We start from the raw sequence: 13,966 nt of genomic DNA, 5'->3' as shown, positions 1-13,966 counted from the left end.
ATTCCCATCCTCTTTCTTGTGGTTCGATCCTCTTCTTTATCTACTCTGTTTATTCCATCTAATAATACTCTTCATCTCAGATGATGTGTTCTTCATTTCTGATTGGTTCACTTTTATGATTTCCATTTCCATTTTTATGTTTTTATATGTAGTTATCACAATATTATTGACTATATTCCCTATGCTTCACATCCCTGTAACTATTTTGTAACTACTAATTTGTACTTCTTAATCCATTCCCATTTTTCACTCAGCCTCCCAAATATCTCCCATCTGGCAATCACAGGTTTGTTCTCTGTATCTACGAGACTGTTTTCATTTTGTTTGTTGCTTTTGTTCTTTAGATTCCACATATCAATGAAATCATATGGTATTGCTCTGTGTGACTTATTTCATTTAGCATAATACCCCTAAGGTCAATTCATGTCATTATAAATAATGAGATTTCATTTTATTATGGATGAGTAATATTCCAATGGATATATGAGCCACTTCTGTATTATATAGTCATCTATTGATGGGTACTTAGTTTGTTTCCATAGCTTGGTTACTGTAAATAGCACTGCAGTGAACGTAGTCGGTACATATGTCTTTTCAAATTAGTGTTTTGATTTTCTTCAAATAGATACCCAGAAGTGAAATTGCTGGGTCATAAGGTAGTTCTATGTTTATTTTTTTATCTTTATTAATCTTCATTAAAATAAAAAAAATCAGTTAGAGTTGATATGCAATATTATATTAGATTCAGGTGTATAGCATAGCGATTAGATATTTATATATCTTACAAAATGATCAACCCAATATGTCACCAACCTGACACCATACATAGTTAGAACAATATTATTTTATTTATTTATTTACTTACTTACTTATGTATTTATTTATTTTGTTATGGTAACATTAGTTAACAAAATTCAGTAAGTTTCAGGTATACGATTCAACAGTAAGGGATATACATATTGAATTGTGTGTTCACCATCCATAGTTAGATTTCTGTCTGTCATCACATGTTTGACCCCTTTAACCCCATATAGCTCTCCAGCCCTCCTCCCTCTACACTCTGATAACCAATAATCTGTTGTCCATGTCCATGAGTCTCTGTTTGTCCTGTTCGCTTGTTGCTTTTAGGTTTATATCCCACATATAAGTGATACCATGTGATTTTCAACTTTTTCTGTCTGGCTTATTTCACTTAACATGATTATCTCAAGGTCCATCCACATTGTCACAAATGTCAGTATTTCATCTACTTATGGCTAAGTAATATTCCATTGTACATAGGTACCACATCTGCTTTATCCAATCATCTGTTGTAGGACACTTTGGCTTCTATGTCCTGGCCACTGTGAATAAAACTACTATGAAGATCAGTGTGCAAATATCTTTTTGGATATGAGTTTTATAAAGTCTTTGGGGTAAATACCCAGTAGAAGAATTGCTGGATCATATGGTAGAACAATTCTTAGATTTTTGAGGAATCTCCATACTGTTTTCCATACTGGCTGTACCAATTTGCAGTCCCACCAGCACTGTATGAGGGTTCCTTTTTTTCTGTATCCTCTCCAACATGTTATTTCTTGTCCCGTTGATAATAGCTATTCTAACAGGCTTCAGATAGTATCTCATTGTGGTTTTCATTTGCATTTCCCTAACAGCTAGCAATGGTGAGCACCTTTTCCTATGTTTGTTGGCCATTTGTATGTCTTCTGGGAGAAGTGTCTGTTAAGGTCCTCTATCCATTTTTTAATTGGATTTTTTTATTGTTGTTGTCGTTAATGAGTTTTATGAGTCTTTGTATATTTTGGATATTAGGCCCTTATTGGAGACTTTGATTGCAAATATATTTTCCCATTTGGATGGTTGTCTCTTTACATTGTTGATGGTTTCTTTTGCTGTGCAGAAGCTTTTAAGTTTAATATAGTCCTATTCATTAATTTTTGCTTTTACTTCTCTTGCCTTTGAGGTCAAATTCATAACATCTTCTTTAAGTCCAAGGTCTTTGAGTTTAGTTCCTATGTTCTCTAATATGCATTTTATTGTTTCAGTTCTTATATTCAGGTCCTTAATCCATCTCTAGTTAATTTGGGTGTGTGGTGAAAGACAACAGTCTAGTTTCATTCTTTTACAGGTGGCTGTCCAGTTTTCCCAGCACCATTTATTGAAGAGGCTTTCCTTTCTCCACTGTTGTTTTCAGCTTTTTTTGGTCAAAAATTATTTGCCCATATAAACATGGGTTTATTTCTGGACTCTCAATTCTGTTCCACTTGTCTGTGTGTGTTTTTCTGCCAATACCATGCTGTTTTGATTAATAGTTTGAATACCTGATTCCACTCTTTTCTGGCTTGTAAGGTTTGTGCCAAGAAGTGCAACAATAATCTAATGGGTTTTCTTTTATAGGTGACTGTCTTCTTTTCCTTGGCTGCCCTGAGAATTCATTCTTTGTCATTGATTTTTGATAATTTTAATACAATGTGTCTTGGTGAAGGCCTTTTTGGGTTGAGATAATTGGGTTTTCTATTGACTTCTTGCATTCCAAGCTCCAACTCATTCCTTAGATTTTGGAGATTCTTGTCAACTATTTGTCTGAAAATGGTTTCTAATTCCTGCTCCTTTTCCTGTCCTTCAAGGATGCCCTTTATTCTTATGTTTCCTTTCCTGATAGTATCAGCTAGTTCTTGTATTTCTCTTTCATTATTTTTCATTCTTCAGTTTTTCTCATCTTCCTTCTAATTTATTTCTAAATTTCTGTCTTTGATATCACTGATTCTTTCCTCCATTTGGTCGACCCTATCTCCCAAGCTTGCTATTTCATTCTTCATCTCTTTTAATGTGTTCTTCATCTTCAGAATTTCTATTTGGTTCTTTTTGAGGGTTTTAGTCTCCTTGCTAAAGAACTCATTCTGCTCATCTAGTTGTTTTTACACTTCCCGAAATTGTTGATATGAATTATTTTGGATCTCATTGAGTTTTTTCAGAAGTACCATCCTGAATTCTCTATCATTTAAGTCACCTATTTCTATGTTTGTAAGTTTATTTTCTGGAGATTTTTCTCTTTCTGAGATGCCTTGTCACCTTCATAATTCACGAGTTTAATGGACTATTTCCCCACCTGGATGTTAATGGAGTGTGTTCTGCTTTCCCCCTCCCCAGAAGATTTATTATATAAAGGTCTCTCTTAAGCCTATTGCAAAGAAGGCCCTTTTCTTTTGGTTTTCAGTGGGTGACATCTAAGCCTCTTGGATCCCTGCTTTATATAAAGCCTTAATAATGCTTTTTCTTTTCCTTATAAATATTCAATCATGCTCGCTACCCTCAGTGTCAGTCCCTATCTGTGTCAGCAACAGTTTTGGTAGTGTTTGCTCAGATTCCCCTGGGACTTCATGATGTTCAGTCTTGATGATATGGGGCAGGTGCCCTATGGGTTGGAAAATGGGTGCTGTGGCTCAGCCTTGCATTTTGCAACCACAGCTGGTGACAATCAGCTGTTGTTTCTCAGCCATCCCCACTTTTCTGCTTTCTGCCCTGATCCCTGCACAGTGCTGCTGGAGCTCCAGCTCTCTCAGGCAGGGCTGTTCAGGGAACCTGCCGCATCTTTTCCCCTTCCCCTCCTCTTCCTCCTGTAGGTAGCTCAGGCTGTATTTGGCAGCTTCTTTGTTTCTCCTGGTCTGCTCCCCAACTCTCACGGTTTAACCTGTGATAGCTCTTATTCGCAGATCTCTCACTCAGATGTGCTTGTGTGTAGGTTGGGTGTTTTGTGTTGAGTTTTAGATGCTCAGCTTATTGTTATTTCATAGGGAGAGATCTGGGGACATCTCTCACTTCACCATACTTCTGACGTCTGTAAATAATTTTTTAGTTCATGAATTTATTGATAATGTGCCCTGAGGCCAGGAGTAAATGTTTCTATCATCAAAATCCCATAATTAGAAAAACTCTTCTGCTAAGCCAGGGATTCCTATCCTTGGGTCCATGAATCCCTATAGGGTCCATTGCAGGCTTCAGAAAGACTCTGAACTCCCAAAAGTTGCATATTAAATTGTGTGTGTGGTGTGTGTGTGTGTGTAAGATTAGAGCTTAAGTGCATTCTTTTGGTGGGGGCATGACTTTCATCAGGTTCCCCAAGATATTTAAGACTCCTAAAAAAATGGCTGGCCTGATCAAGAAAAATATTCTGCCTCTTTCTACAAAGGCCTTGGATTTAGTCCCCTGTGATTCAAATGCTTTCCAAGTGGCTGGAGTTCATGAATAAATAGTGATGTGAATAAGCTCAGACTTGCCAAATGTTATCCAAAATAGTATGTGTGAGTCACAGGTCCCACAATCGTCAAAAGTTATTTTTTAATTAACTTTATTGAGGTAATATTGTTTAATGATAATATATAAATTTCAGATGTACAACATTATAATTTGATACCTGTATACTCTATTGTATCAATGCCACCAAAAGTCTAGTTTCCTTTTATTACCACATATTTGACCCCCTTTATCCAATTCATTCTCCCCATACCCTCCTTCCTCTCCAGTAACCACCATTCTATTGTATGTGAGTTTGTTTTTGTTTTTCTTTTTTCTTTATTTGTTACTTTTTTGTTTTATATCCCTCGTGAGTGAAACCATACATTATGTCTCTTTCCGTCTCTGACTTATTTCACTTAGCATAATACCCTCTAGGTCGTCTATTCATGTGGCTGCAAATGGCAACATTTCATCTTTTTTGTATCTGAGTAGTATTCCATTGACTATATATATATATATATATATATATATATATATATATATATATATATATATACCACATCTCTTTTATCCAAAATTCTGTTGATGGACACTGTAATTGTTTCCACGTATTGGCTTTGTAAATTGTAAATAATGCTGTGATAAATATAGGGGTGCATATATTTTATCAAAAGTTAGTTCCATGTCCTACAAAACATGCTGAATGTGAACACTGATGTGCTTGGGCAGATGAATTTTACAGTTTGGCCCCTTTCTCTCCAGGTTCATAGAACTCTGCAGAGCCCTAACAGAACCATGTATGCACTGTATTCCACAGCCTAATATCTTGGTATCTAGCTAACTGTTGCACTTCTGACTTAGGGTGTCAGATTTCAAAGAGAAAATAATTTTTAAAAACAACTTAATATTTATTAAGCATTTACTCTGTGTTAAGCACTGCACTCAATATTTTATATGTCATTTATTCCTCATGACAATCCTGTGAAGTTGCTATTATTATTAACTCCATTTTACTGATGATGAAATTGAGATTGTTACTACCCAAGGTCACACAGCTAGTAATAGAGGGAGGTGTCAAAGCTAATGGTACTTACCACTAGACTATACTGCTGCCTCCCCATTCCCAAAATTACCTCCTCCTAGATACCTTCTCTTACACTTACTTGATACAGTCTGTATACTCTCTCCAGGTATCGGTATCTTCACAAATAATAACAACAAATTTTTAATATGATGTGCCAAGCACTGTACTAAGTATTTTTCATAATGTATCTTATTTAATTCTAACCACAAAATCCAGTGACTAACATTTCACAGAAGATGAAGAAACCAATGCTCAGGGAGGTTAAATAACTTGTCCAAGGTCACATAGGTAGTAAATGGCAGAATTAAAACCTAAACTTATGATTATCTTAATTCAATAATATTGTAATGGTTATGTATTGTGCCAGATGGGTATTAGAGGAATTGGCGGTGGGGAGGGGGGAGTTAGAACACTTCAACAATTATATAAATGCCTAACCACTGTGCTGTATACCTGAAACTTAAAAAAAGCTTTGTGATTTGTCATTGGTAGAGCATAGTATCTGAGGATTTATTTTCCCCTAAGATTGGAAAACAATTTGTGTGTCCATTCATCTCCACTATGAACACATGTTCAGAGTGGTTAGATGAAATTAATTATCAATGGAGAAAAATTAGCTCATAGATGAAATATTTAACTTTGATACTGGCCTCATATCCACCATCTTTTAACCAACTGAACTGAATTAAAGACAATAAAAGTTAATGAAAAATCTTTAAAAAAAAATGTTATCTGACTCCAGAGGGTGTGCTATTCAACAGAAGAAAAATCTTTTAAAAATATTTTAATGCATTGTTAAGACAATTGTTCAACTATGTTTATACTATTTTAATGAGGTGGAGAGAAGATATAGACAACTAGTTTTATTTTCCTGTTCCTGTGACATTTTTCCTTTCCTCTGTCCTTCTCCAGGTGACAGAGCCTCACATGTAGTAATTTGTGCTAACATGAGCATAATGAAACAGAGCCTAGGCACTGTGCACACATAAGCCAAACAATGAACAAAACTTCCAATCAACTAAGCCAGTCACACCAGATTTGTGAAGGAAAAAGGGTAGAATATGTAACCAAAATCTACTCTCACTGAAAAGTACCTTTTGTCAACTCCCACCTTTGCTTTCTTGCCTTATTAAACAACAATTATGGCATAAAGCACATGGCTTATATCACAAGCAGGTCACATATGCTGCTGATGACCTGCAGCTCTTATCCACCCCCAGCAGATTCACTTACAGCCCTCTTTTGTCTCTGCACACATTCCTGAATATAAACATGCCTACTAAGTGTACTGTGTTCTGCTTCCATTCTTTTCTTGAACTTGCTGTGGGTAGGTAACACACAGCACCCTGGGACCAAACATGAGGATCCATAGTGAGATAAGTTTTCATTTTAATAAAAAGAAGATAGGTTACTTTGTCTCTGTTGCAGATGCCATTAGGAGAAGGAGTAAAGTAGTCAGAATATTAAATCGCCTTTCATTGTATGCATGGTCAGATTTTCTATTCAAAATTCAGGAAGTTTTGAAAACATGTTGCCATGCACTATCTTAGGCTTGGCAGCTCCTCCCTCTCTGTTGGGATGAGTGCCTGGCCTCAGGGAATAGTTCCTTTAGAGCTCAGCTACATACCTTGCCTAGACAAAGCTTCTAACAGCTTGACTTATTCCAAAAATACCCAGAACAACTGAGAGGCTATTAGTGCAGTTAGATGTCATGCAGACTAAGCTGCATCTGCAGAAAGGTAAAGAAATTGAGATGAGAGGGATATTGTTGATAAAAATTTTACAAGTGGGAAAAAGGTCACTGAAAATTTGTTGTCGAGAATCTTAAGCTTTTTTCGCCAAGGTGATCTGAGGATTTACATTGAGGTTAGCTTCTGGAGAATTTTTTAGGCGAGGCAACCCTTGTTTTACCTCACAGATTGCAAGGACCTTGTCAGCTTACAATATCTTATTTTTTTTTACGCCTACAGCACCTGGTCTTCCTAGGTGGTCTCCCATCCAAGTACTAACCAGATCTGACCCTGCTTAGTTTCTGAGATCAGACAGGATCAGGCTTGTTTGTGGTGGCATGACCATAGACCTGGAGAATTCTTCACCTTCAATTTTAGTGTCTCAAGAAAAGTGTACTCCTTAGAAAAGATTTGAATATTTCCAATATGATGCTCGGAATTAACATTATGAGACTCTTAAATTGAGGATGTCTGCTTTACCACCATATACATTCACTCATTTGCACAACCCTTAATCAAATACTACAAAAATATGTCACATTTGTAAAGTACTTGGGGATTTTCCAATTCTATAACTGGAGGAAAAATCAGTCCGGGGTTGATGTGGCCTGCGTGCTCAGCCAATAATCCAACACAGGATTTGGGCTAAATAGAATAAGTGTTTATTAGAGACTTTAAAGTCCTGGAAAACTAGGTAAGTTCTCGCTCAAAGGCCTGGCTCCCCCAATATCTCTAGAGTTTTATATAGAGAAAAATCAGTCACATGGAAACTAAAGGAGTTGTGTTAAGGGTGGAAAATTTTCAAGTGAGCAAACTAGCTAAGTCAGCTACAGGGAAGAAATATCTTTAGATATCAGAAGTTGTCCTACTTGCTTGTGTGTGGTTTAGGAAGTGTATTGTATAAAATATGTAGATGGCCAATGTCTGCTTCTGTAATCCATTTACTTGTTAATTAAGGGTGTTGTTCCGGGAAAAGATATGCTAACAGCCAACTTCCACTTCTGTAATCTGCTGGCTTGTTCAGGGGACCACCAGGATATGGTCTTGATATGGTCTTGAGCTTTATCAGCTGCCTGCTCTGAAAGCTCGGGGCTAATCTCCTCTAGCCCTGCGTGGTAGAGAGTCAGTTGCCGGCCGGCTAATAAAGGCTCATAATTAATCTCAATTGGCTCTGTGGGTCTCAGAATTGTTCGCGCCATAACAGTTGGGGGCGTGGGCACCACTGATTGGACAACTAAAGGAGGATAGGTAATTGATCATAGTTTCAGGTTCTGGAATCAGCCTTGGTGCCATGTTGTCTGGTCCCATGACCTGGTGGGTTAGCTGTTCTGCCTTGCCTGGGGCTGTTAAAATCCAACTGAAACCTACTGTCATGATTATAGACCTGAGGCTCAGTCAATCTTATGTCCTAAGGCTTAATGATTAAAGAAGCAGGTATACAAAGGATAAGGGGCAGGGAGGCAAGTGAGTCACAAAGCCATTATCTGGGCAAAACCAGCATGAATCAGAGGGGAAAAAAACCTCATATTAAAGAAATGAAGTTTGTGTGAGGTTGCAAACTATAGGGTAAGAAGAGGTGAGGCTGGGGGCACTGTCAGGCTGCTATTATAGGGGTCCTCCTGATTCAGGAAAGGACAAATTTCCCTGAGTTGGGGGAGACCAAGCCCTGCACCGAGAGAAGAGGGTCCATTGGCAGAGAGTGTAGAAAATTCAACACACACACCAAAGTTAGAATCAAAAGGAAAGTTTATTAGAAAAGGGATAACACTCCACAGACAGAATGTGGTCTCCCCTCAGAGGCAGACAGTGAGAAGGACCCTGAGTGTTCAGGGAATTCAGTTTAAAAATCATCCTTTAGTTCCCATTTCCTTTGATATGGACATACAGTGAAGAACAGGAAAGGGGAATATGTAGCCTGAAAAGCCTGCTGGCAGTTCCCAGCCTTTAATCTCTCCATGGTTTTAGCCATAGGGAATGAACGATTTTATTTGTGTTCGGTGCCACTTAAAGACTCTATCGTGCTGTTTCTCCTTCCACAGGTGTGGGAAATGGGTTGTTAGCAATCCCAGCAGAAATTTTCCTTTGTTCTACAGGTGTCTTCTAGCCTGGCTCCAGGGCTGATCAGCATATTACAGTCTGAATGTAGCTTGGTTAACATTTTAATTCTCTTGCTTCTCCCTACATTACTCCTTCACTTCCACAGGGCTTACTTTATCAGACGAAAAACAGAACTTACTATCTGCATTTTACAGACTAATGAATCAAAACTGTTCATTGTGAGCCTACTGTATACATAGGATACATATACCATACTAGTGTTGTAAAAGTGGAAATTCTCCAGTTTCAGGGAAGAGGTTATCTCCAGGCGCCATCTCCTAGGGAGAGCAGTAACTCAATTGCAGGGAGGTGATATCCCTGGAATTCCAAGGTGATATCCTTGGAATGTTGGAAGCGCAACATTCCAAGGCAAAGGTAATAAAACTGTCTATTAGGCCCTGTTTGCTGGGAGTTCCCCTGAATACATTTATCTGTGTACAAAGAGTTAACGACTAACTTCTGCTTCTTGTCATCTGTTCATTCAAAGATGTAGTAATAAACTTTATAAGCAGCCTGCTCGGGAAGCTCGGGGCTGATCTCCTCTAACCCTGCGTGGTAGAGAGTCAGTCCCCGGCCGGCTAATAAAGGCTCATAATTAATCTCAATTGGCTCCGTGGGTCTCAGAATCATTCGCGCCACAACAGTGTAGAGTGCATACTGAAGCAGTGGCTTTATTGGTTAAGAGGACTGGTTTAGGAGTTAGACTTACTTGGTTTTCAGACCTTGAGCAGATGCCTCAACCTCTCTCTGACTCAATCTCCTCATCTTTACAATGGAGATCATAGCAATCTCTAGAGTTGCTGTATTAAAATAGGATATAATATATGTAAAGTGCTTGACACTGCACCTAGCACATACCAATGGTTTAATAAATGGTAGCAGTAAGCAGTGGTGGTGTTTTTATCACTAGTCACAGTGGAAAAAAACATTAAGTATGAGACACAGACAGCCCCTTTGCTCAAAAAGTTCTCTGTCCAGTTGGGAAAATAAGTTATCCACACATTAAAAAAAAAAAAACTACCAACACTATGCAGTAAACATTAAGTGTCACATGAGTGGTAAAGAAGAAATTTTATTCAATAACAAAAAAGATAAATAACTCAATTTAAAAAAATGTGCAAAGAATATGAACAGATATTTCTCAAAATAAGATATACCATGAACAATAAGCCCATGAAAAGATGTTCAACAACATTAGTCATTAGGACAATGCAATGAAACACCACTTTACATCCACTAGGATGACTAGAACCAAAAAGACAGACAATAACAAGTGTTAGTGTAAGAGAGGAGGCATCTGAGAAATGCAAAGGGACAGGCTTGCAGAAATGACCGACTCAGCCGGTTATAGATTAATCATATCCTATAGATCTCTGAATGGCCTTCTGGAAACTCTTGTCACACCTACAAGAGAAACTATGTGTAAATAGATAGGACCGGTGGTCTGGGAATTCCTTCCTCCTTACAGCCCCCACCTGAAACTCTCCCTCCCATCCTTAGTCATGAGGTGCATGTAGAACCTCAAATAAAGGAATCACGTGCCCCTTGCATGGACACTGCAGAGGTATATAAGCTGTAAGAAATCTAACCAAGGGGAGCTTGTGCTTGGTGCTATTAAGCCCACATGCTCGGCCGATTTTAAACTCTCCTTCCTCTAACGAAGTTCTCTGAGCATCCAATTTCCTACGTCGGGTGTCACTTCCTGCAACAAGTGAACTCTCATACACTGCTGGTGAGAATGTAAAGTGGTGCAGGCACTTTGGGAAACAGCCTGGCAGTTTCTCAAAAAGTGAAACGGTTACCATGTGACTCAAAAATCCTACTCCCAGGTATATACCCAAGAGAACTGAAAACATATTCATCAAAAAAAAAAAATAACTTGTCCACAAATGTTCATGTCAGCAATATTCACAATAACAAAAAGTGGAAACAACCCAAATATTTATAAACTGAAGAATGTATAAATAAAACCTGGCATATCCATATAGTGGAGTATTATTTAGCAATACAAATAAATGAAGTATTGATATATGGTACAACATGGATGAATCTTGTGAAAGAAGCCAGATGCAAAAGGCTACAATCCAGTCATATGATTCCATTCATATGATTCTACTCATATGGAATGCTCAGAATAGGGAAATCCACAGACAGATTTGTGGTTGCCTATTGCTGGGGGCAGGTGTGGGGTGGTATGTAGTGAAGATTGGGGAGTGATGACTGAGGTCTGTAAGTTTTTTGCGAAAGTAATGAAAATATTCTAAAATCAATTGTAGTGATGGATGCATATACCTGTGAATGAATAAGCTAAAAGCCATTGAATTGTATACTTTAAATGGATGAATTATATGGTTTATGAATTCTTAGTAAAGCCATTTTAAAAAGTGCTGTAAGAATTCAAAGGATGATGAAATAACTGTATATTATGGAAGCGGTTTTTGAGACAAACTGAGGATGGGCAGTATTTTGAGACCTAGAGATGATACAGCTTATGAATCAGTTACCCTATAACTTGTGGCTTAAAACAATAAACACTTATTTTCATTTACATATGTGAGTGTCAGCTAGGGATCAGTTGATCTCAGCTGGGCATGGCTATAAATTGTGGATATGGATCCAAATCTCTTCTACATTTCTTTTATTCTCCTTGGACCAGCAAGCTACTCAGGGTAGGTTCTTTTCATGTGATGGCAGAAGCACACCAGGGCAAGCCAAATCACACAACCCTTTGCTTAAATCATGCCAACTAACATTCTATTGGCCAAAGCAAGTCACTTGGTCAAGGCAAAGGTCAAAAGTAGGGAAGAACTTCAAAGTCTCATGACAAAGGGAGAAGTAGAAAATTGGAATCTAAAATCCAATCTACCACAGTATTCCAGATAGAGCATTCATTCGTCTACTCTGAGAACCAGGATACAACAGAAAACAAGTTGTGTCTCTGCCTTAATGTAGATCACAGTAGGCAGTGATCTCAAAATAGCAGGTTTAAGATGGACCTGTATACTAAGGGTAACAAAATCAAGTGTTCAGAGGTTCCAGACTTGTGAGACAAATGAATTAAAATGAGGGGCAGGACTAAGATGAGTTAGAAAGTACAAGTGCAGACTAAAGGAGACAATACTACTCTGCTCTAACTGACTGTTACCATGAGGAAATATGAGCTTAGTCTATACGCCATTCACATAACAAACCAACTGTACAAGCCAAACAAAACTCCTGAGCTGATGTGAAAAAACAATTGGGACAAATGTGCCAATTGCTTTAATGGAGGACCACATAATGTGCAATGAGAGCAAAAAGGAAGTAGTGTCTGTGACTCCTTGGAGGAATCTAGGAAACCAACAAAGAGAAGATAACACCTAAGTAGACAGTCTCAGGGCGGAAGACAGAGAGTTCAGGCAGGAAGAACGCATGCACAAATGTATGGAGGATTGAGAGAGTATAGTGTATTCAAGGAACTGCCAGTAATTTGGTGTAGTTGGAGTTAAGGATTTTGGAGAAGGAAGTAGGTGGCAAGAAATTAAGCTGATGAATTAGATAGGCAGCAGATCATGAAAGTTTTTTCAGGACATGTTAAATTGTTTAGATTTTATACTGAAGGGTTGTGAGTAGGATAGGGACATGATCAGATTATCTGCTATGGATGTAATGGATTTGAGGGAGGCAAGAATGGAAACAGGAAGACCATATAGGAAGCTAAAACGGCAGTCTAGGTAAGAGAGAAAAACTGAACTGAGGCAATGACCATAGAAAGGGAAAGGTCAGACAGATATGAGAGATGACAAGCAGGCAGAATCTACTGAATTTCGTTACACATTAGATGTCAGTAGTAAAGTGGAGATAAAAGAATAGAATGAGACCTGTATTTCTGGGTTGGCTATATTGATGTAATAAAATGTCATTCATAGATATAGGAAAAACAGAAGGGAAATATTGGGGTGGTGAACTGAGGTGATGATTTTAGTTTGGGACACGTTATGTTTGGAGAGAGATGTCTAATATGTAGTTGAATATGCATGTCTAGACCTCAGGGGAAAGGCTGGCACTGGAGATGTGGATTTGGGCATCTACAGCTACCAGACAGTAGTTGAAGCCAAGAGTTTGAATAAACTTACAGAAAGTTTGCTGTTTAAAAATTAAATGAAATCCTAGGGAAGAACTATGTTTAAGGGGTGAGCTGAAAAAGAGCTTCCACATTATACTGAGGAATAATCAGAGAGGTAGAAGGAGAACCAACAAAGAGTGCCACCATGGAAACTAAATGTAAGGGTAACTTTAAGAAAAAATGGTTTTATTCATAGTAGCCAAGATATGGAAACAACCTAAGTGTTTGACAAAGGATGAATGGATAAAGAAGATGTAGTGTAGGTTATATAATTATAGGGGAGAATATATAAGGAATATATCATGAACAAGACAGACAGACAGACAGACAGACAGACGAAGATAGAGAGAAGACAAGAGAGACATATTGTATAGAAGAATGCGATAGAAAGTTATCATAGAAGAGAGGAGCAAGAGACACAGAGAGAGAGACAGAGAGACAGAGAGAGAGAGACAGAGAGAGAGAGAGAATGGAATATAATATTCAGCCATGAGAAAGACAGTCTGTCATTTGTGACAACATAGATAGACCTTGAGGGCAATGTGCTAAGTGAAATAAGTCAGAGAGAAAAAAACAAATACTGTATGATCTCACTTATATATGGAATCTAAAAAAAAGATGAGCTCATAGAACCAGAGAGTAGAACCATGGTTACCAGGGGCTGGAGGCTGAGGAGGGTAATGGAGAGAGGTTGGTCAAAGAGCACAGACTTCC

At 38.0% G+C, this 13,966-nt stretch overlaps 1 pseudogene; it reads right to left on the bottom strand.

Annotated features, from left to right (window-relative positions):
* Positions 1 to 7,281: 7,281 nt before the first annotated feature.
* Positions 7,282 to 7,400, bottom strand: LOC120604334 (uncharacterized; annotated as a pseudogene).
* Positions 7,401 to 13,966: the final 6,566 nt, after the last annotated feature.

This window comes from Pteropus medius, unplaced genomic scaffold, assembly GCF_902729225.1.
Source record: "Pteropus medius unplaced genomic scaffold, Ma_sr-lr_union100, whole genome shotgun sequence".
In the NCBI taxonomy this organism is placed as follows: Eukaryota; Metazoa; Chordata; class Mammalia; order Chiroptera; family Pteropodidae; genus Pteropus; species Pteropus medius.
This window is presented reverse-complemented; position numbering and strand designations above follow the sequence as displayed.